The sequence below is a fragment of the Sciurus carolinensis genome, assembly GCF_902686445.1.
Source record: "Sciurus carolinensis chromosome 14 unlocalized genomic scaffold, mSciCar1.2 scaffold_101_arrow_ctg1, whole genome shotgun sequence".
NCBI classification, from domain to species: domain Eukaryota; kingdom Metazoa; phylum Chordata; class Mammalia; order Rodentia; family Sciuridae; genus Sciurus; species Sciurus carolinensis.
This window is the reverse complement of record NW_025920105.1, coordinates 339,078-346,083: the sequence shown is the minus strand read 5'-3', so window position 1 is coordinate 346,083 and position 7,006 is coordinate 339,078. Positions and strand designations below refer to the sequence as shown.

At 40.2% G+C, this 7,006-nt stretch overlaps 1 pseudogene; it reads right to left on the bottom strand.

Annotated features, from left to right (window-relative positions):
- LOC124973197 (striatin-3-like) overlaps positions 1–5,706 on the bottom strand; it is a 45,812-nt pseudogene extending 40,106 nt beyond the window's left edge.
- Between the last annotated feature and the right edge of the window lie 1,300 nt (positions 5,707–7,006).

Genomic DNA, 7,006 nt, shown 5'->3' with positions numbered 1-7,006 from the left:
TATAATAATCTCCATTTACCAGATTTTTTATAACAAATATTGGAGTATTCCATGGTTTATTAGATGGTTCAATATGTTCCTTTTGTAATTGTTTAATAACTAGAGACATGGCTGCATTTTTTTTTTTTGAGGAGCCATTGCTCAACCCAAACAGTAGAATCTGATTTCCATGTTATTGGGTAAGCCTGTTTAAGAACAATAGCCCCTAAGAAAAAGGCAAAGGCTGAGTCTCATCTGTTAAGGTAATATTAAGTTGTTCCATTAAATTTTACCCCCACAATGTAAAGGGCAAAGTTGGTATTATATAAGGTTGGAAAGTATCCTTGTAATCTCCATCAGTCCTATGTAAAATTTCTGAACTTTTAGCCATGTTTGAGGCTAACCTGAAACCCACTACGGTTGAGGGAGATTTAGTTGTGGGCCAGGACATAGGCCAATTATGAGCTGCTATACAACTTACATCAGCCCCTGTATCTACTAATCATTTAATAGCTTTTCCTTGTACATTAACGGTTTTCATTGGTCTTTGTTCAGAAGACTTTTGAATCCAAGGCACAGTATTAGTAGAGCCAAAACCATCGGTACATTCCTGGGTAAGTATCTGGTTTGACAATCTTAAGTAAGTTAATAACAATAATTGAGCAATCTGCTGCTAAGGAAAAATTTGAACTGTTCTTAGAGGTGGTAAATCATAATTTTTATTTCTCCATTGTAATCAGAGTCAATTACCCTTGGAATTACTTGTATTCCTGCCTTAGACATTGAGCTCCTGCCAATAATGAGCCCATATGTCCCTTAGACAGAGGGCCATATACTCCAGTTGGAATTAAAGTCACTTCTGATTCAGTGGTAATGATTAAATGTTTAGAGAAAGACAGATCTAATCCAGCACTTCCTGAGGTTGCTCTTGCCAAGTCATTGATTGTTGTCCTATGAAAGCTTTCTTGTTTGGACTCCAATAACCAAGGTTGTTTTGGGGGCCTGTGACTGGCCATAAGACCCAGTTTTTGATATAGGCCTAGTAGATCTATTGGAATCATAGAAGGCTCTTCAGGAGAAGCCAATGGATTGGCTCCAATAGGATGTCCATCTTTATAAAATTTAGATCTAATTTCTTTGGCCCAATGAAAACCCTTCTGACATTTAGAACACACTGTTTTGGGAGTGTGTGTCATATTTCATCCTCCTTGTGGACCTTGAGGACAAGCTCTGCTAAAATGTTCTCCTTGACCACAAGAGAAACAATTTCCTTTGCTTGCAGGTAAAGTGCCTGTATTGTTATTTCCCTGGTTAATTCCCTTTAAAAATTGAGAATATGTCTTATCTTGCAAGGCAGCTGCTATTGCCATGCCTTAAATATGAGCAGGACTGCTATCCATACATATTTTAATAAAATTTGATATGGTTCCAGTTCTCCTTATGGGCCTCAGCAAAGCCTCACATGTAGGGTTGACATTCTCAAAGGTGAGCTGTTTCAGTAAAATATCAGTTGCCTCTGGGTTTATGATAATCTTTGAAATAATTTTTTATAACTTGGCCAGGAAATCCTTATAAGGCTCCATTAAACCTTGTTTAATATTGCTAAGAAAAGTGGTTTTAATATCAACGGAAGGAAGTCATCACCAAGAAGCAATGGCAATTTTAGAAATTTCACTGAATGTAACAGTTGAAAGGCTGTTTTGAGTTTTTGGATCAGCCCACTTTTCAGTTTCCATAATCATGGATATAGTTATTTGACCTCTAGTTCGGCCAGTAAATTGTTTATGAATGGTCAGTTTAACTTCTTCTTTATACTTTATTTCCCAGAGCAAATATTTCCTGGAGACAGGCATGATTGAGCAGTCTTTTGTCAATCAAAACGAGTCATCCAATTTGCTCCAAAATTTTCTACCAATTGGATAACATAAGAAGAAGTAGGTCTAAAATATTTCATAGCACCTTTTTGTTTCTTAACAATTTTTAAAGTTTCCTAAACTGGCTCATCATCCTCACTGCAGGTTACCACTGGAAATTCAAATCCTATTTCACCAGCTGCATGTGCCTCAGCAACAGCAGCCATGAATCCTATCTTACATTCCATTTTGCCTTTCTTTTTCTTTTCACTCTTTGGTGGAGGAACTGTGGCCTCTACAGGAGCTAAGAGCAGCAGCTTCCTCTAAATCTTCTTCATCCGAAGTGATGAGTTTTTCCTCCTTTTTATTCCCTCCATGCTCTGAGTCAGAGAATAAATCCTCATCTATATTTTTATAATCTGAAGGTTTAGACAGTAATGGAGTTTCCTCAGGGAAGGAAGTTCTTTTACCTAAATATATAATTATATGTGTGGGTTCAATTATATCTCTGAACAAATTCCAAAGAGCAAATGCTTCAGAATCCACATGTTCAGCCCCAGGCTTTAAATAATAGGCCTGCATTTCCTCCCCCAGGCATTTCCAAGTAGCTAGAATAAGGCTTCCTTCCTGGTGGAATTAGGGCGAACATTCTTGCTTGAAATGAAAAAATCTGCACAGCTGTCCAGTAGTTACAGGAATTCCCCTGTTAATGAGAATATGCTTAGCAATGTCAATGAATAAATTTCTATCTTACTTTCTGTATGACCCATGTTTTTTTACTCAGCCTTTTTTCTACTGAGGGTCCTACTAACTTCTCAAAGTTCTGTGATTTCTTGCCTTTCCTTACTCAGTCTTTCTACTGAGGGGACTGCAGAATCTTAGGCAGAATACTACCCTTACTCTGAAAATCTCTTTCAATCTCTTATCTGCACCATGTTGGGTGCCAAACTGCTGGGATTCAGCCCTAGCAAGTGTCGTGGTGATCTCAGGTGAGGGAGTAGGCATCAGCATGGTGGAGAACAAAGCAATGCAGACTCAAGGAATGAATGCTATGTTCTAAATTTTATTGTTCCAGCCAGCTTTTTATACATTAAAAGGTTGACATTTACACATGTTTTTCCAGAACAAGAAAAGATCACAGGGGGAAAAAATATCTTGTATAATTATTACTAGACTAGGCAATGATGTATTCTAATTATTCTTAGTAATTGCTTACTTGTGATAACCTATAACTAAACAATAAGATATATTAATGTTGCTTAACTAATCATAAAGTTTAAAGCAATTTCAGCATGGTTGAGTAAGTGTCAGTCCTGTGGCTACTGCTGTGGTAAATAAGTGCTAGACAGTTAAAGCTAATAATAACATGATACCATCTTATACTGTGTGAATTTAATGTTGAGGAACTTCTCTCTGGGGGATAAGTGGACAATAGTATTTACAGCATTTAGTAAATCCTAATCTTTTAAGAAATGAAATATCTTGCACTCTTGTATGTTTACCTTCAAAGCAGATTATAACATTTTCTGATTTTATATCTAAATATCCCATGAGAGATAAAGGAGGGTCTATATCCATGGCCTTAAGAGGCATCCCTCTAGGAGGATGTCTTGACTTTTCATTAATTAATTGAGCATTGCCATAGGTGTTTTAACTGTAGGAAATCTTTGTTCTTTATTTCTTTGGTTCCTGTTAATCATTTCTGGTGGAGTTGGAGTTATTTTCCTATGTGCTTCAGGTCATCTGAGATTAGTCAACAGGGGATTGGCAGCTAGAATCTGTTTTTGTATTTTCTCATAGCATTTTTGCTTACTAACAGTTTCATTACAAGTGAAAAATCTGAAATCATTGTTCCATTATAAGTCTGGTTTTATGTTTTAATCCTGGTTCAGTTAACACCCCTGTTTTCAGGAAAAAACATAAAATATTAAGAGTAAACCTACACATATTAAGCAGGTGAGGAAGGAAAGCATGAAAACCAAATTCCCAGGAGATGAGACTTTGCAAACACCTTTATTACTCTGCAAAATCATTGTCAAGCACTGAGGGAAATTGCACGTGGGGTAACAAGTCATCCAAAGATGCCAAGAGCATGAGAAGAGGCAGGACTCTGTGGCAATTAGAATATACTCAGGTTTTGAGTATGAATGGAAATTTTGGGGATCATTCACACTTCCATCCCTAGCCATTACATTCACAATCTAATCACACCTTCCTAGATGCTTTTTTTCTTATTTTTCCTTTTGGCATTTTTCTTTGAAAAATTCTAACCACCAGAGAGCTGTGCAAAATACAAAAGCTAGTTCAAGTGCTGGATCTTGCTCATTATCTCAGGCAAGGGTGAGGCAGAGGAAGGTGTTCCTTCTGGGCAAGGCATTTTTCCCTCAATAAGGGAATGCCTCAGCAACTTAACCAGATGCTGTTGGGAGATATAAACAGGCAAAGGCAAGTGGTGATGGCTCACGGGCTCTGGGGTCCTAGGACCTAAACGTGGTGGCAAAAAGAAAACATTCCTCATCCAATTTCAATCATTCACCCATTTTGTTGGCAGTTATTACTCTCAAGATTCATTACAGTAAGATAAGTGGCTGAAAGTCATATCCCTGACCTTTCACTCATTCAGTAGCATTCAATTGCTCTGAGAAACACACTTCACTTGGTTACCAGTTCTCCTGTGACATGAGAGCAAAAGATGGGAGAGCTCCTGTAAACAAAGTGGAAGAAGCAGGCATCCGGCAGGTCAGTTGTGAATGGAGCAGGGTTTCCAGGAACCAGTAGGAAATGGAACTTGGTTTCTCTTCCCAGAGGGTTTTTTTGAGAATTGGGAAGCATGGAGTTTGAGGAGGACTCCCATGACATGGTGCCTGCACTGCAGATACCGCCTGAGGTCACAGAGGAGGGGCATGACAACAGGGTGGTGTAATGGTTCCCAAGGCAAACAGAGATGCTTCTGACCCTGGCTACTTCAGACCAAGATTCAAGGGAAGCACCATATAAGCTGTGACGGTAAGAGGATGGGCAAATGGATCGGGAACCACGGGCCTGTGATTCTCAAGAAATGATTTTAACCTCGTCACCCAGGCGATGAGAAACCAGGCTGTATGTGAGTTGGAGATCCGTGGGTGATATATCGCTCCAGGTCCAGGCAGAACAAGGGATCCCACTGAAACCCGACAGATCTCACTTCCACCCAGGCCTGCTAGGTGACGCTATGCTCCTTTGGCCACACCAGTCATCCTGACAGTGTGCTCTCCTAGCTCAATTAGCAATTAGCCCCCACAAGGTCCAGTGGACCCGGCTGTGATGGAGGTGTGCTTGAGGGCATGTGGGTCACCAAGATTAGCATCAGCTCCACCAGCATTGCCATCTGAACCCACTCCTCCAGGATTGGGCACACCCAGATTTTCCTAGTCAGGAATCTAGCCTTGAGCACTATCAGCCACAAGGAATGGTGATTGGTTAGAGCTCAGGTCAGGGGAGCATGCAGTGCAGTGCAGTGTCTTAGTTGATTATTGAATTGGGACACATCATACCCCATCTGACAGGTTGCCCCTCCTTTTCTGCACAGCCTGGAAAGGAGACAGCTGAACCTGGGAAGTGAGTCTTCTATGTGAATGTGAGTGTCTCCTCTGATGTCTCATGATGAGAGGAGGGAGTCATCAACTCACAGCATGTTGGACTGAGGACAGGATGGACCTGACATGCAGGAGAGATATTCTGTTCTCACTCCACCTGCCAGGCCCCACTTCCTTGACTGCTGTCTTCCAACAAGGTTGCACTCAGAAATTTACCTCCTGGGATACTTCAAGAGGCACTTCAACTCACCTTCAGATGCAAAAATGTCTGGCCTCTCTGTGTTCACACAAGTGTTCATCCTCTTGACCACACTAATGCCTGTCTCCAAAAAGGCCCTGTTGCCAAGAGTCCTCTAACCAGTCCTAGGAGGGTGCAGATTACAAGCCAGTGGATGAAATATAAGCCTGGTGAAGGCATGATGAGCATTTTCACAGTGCATGACACCAAATTTGAACATACTCTGTGAAGAAAGTGGAATGGTGCAAAGCTTCCAAGCTGAGTATTCAAGTGGGAGTAAGAACATTTGGGGGGCACTAAAAGCAGAATGGTGTTGGTGATGAAAACCAACTTCAGGGATGAGACACTCTGAAAATAGCCATCATTCATCATCATCCTACAATTTCCACAGCATATCTTCAGCCTCATCATACTCTACAAATACAAGAAGTACTAGTTGCTAGTTCATTCTGTAAGCAACCATCATTATGACCCTAATTCCCCTCATAAGGACATCAATGCTCTTGCAAATTCCAGGCTCTTTCCTGTGCTTGCAAGGGGCAGCTGATTATACATATGCTGATTCCTATTTTTTTATGGCACAAGAACCATGATCAAAGACTTTCTTTACATCACAGCACCTAATCCACGACCTACAATTTAAATGAGTTGAATTTGGGATATACAGCACTAACCCGTGGCTCCCCAAATGAAGAGTGCACCACAATACAAGAAATTTAAACCCCCAAAACTCTACTAAAATGCAAAAGTGAACAATCAACATGAACCAAACCTTAATATCAAAAGAGAAGTTGTTCTAGAATATCCAACTGGTTTATAGGAATTACTGAGTAGAAATAGTGTACTTCAAGCATTTGAAAATTGTCAAATTCATTTGCTTCCTTGACTTGCTTCTATCCAACACCAGCATGACACATGCCTAATGTCTCAGATTTTCTTCTTCTGGTGTGATTTTTTGCAAAGTGGGGTTCATGTGTCATTGCTTACCCTACAAAGCACAATCCATTAATTCCCAGGTGCATGATACACATGAGAACAACTCACAACCCAAGGTTTTGTTATGTTTCACCCAATTCTGCACTGCATCTCTTGAGGACATCCATCAATATCAACATGAGTCTATTAAAGGGATTCATTCCTCTTGACACTAGAGCTACAATCATACAGGGAGAGTAAGTTGTAAATCACCCCTGTCCATCCTGAATTCTATCATTAGAAGCTAACATGGATTCAGCTCCAAATCCTACCATTATTTATCATCACAGGCAAGTCACTGCAAAGCAAAATTGACTGAGAAACTCCATAGCCTACAGTGGCTATCCTCTGTCTTCACCTCTTAGTTTTCCAGGTAACTTTGATGT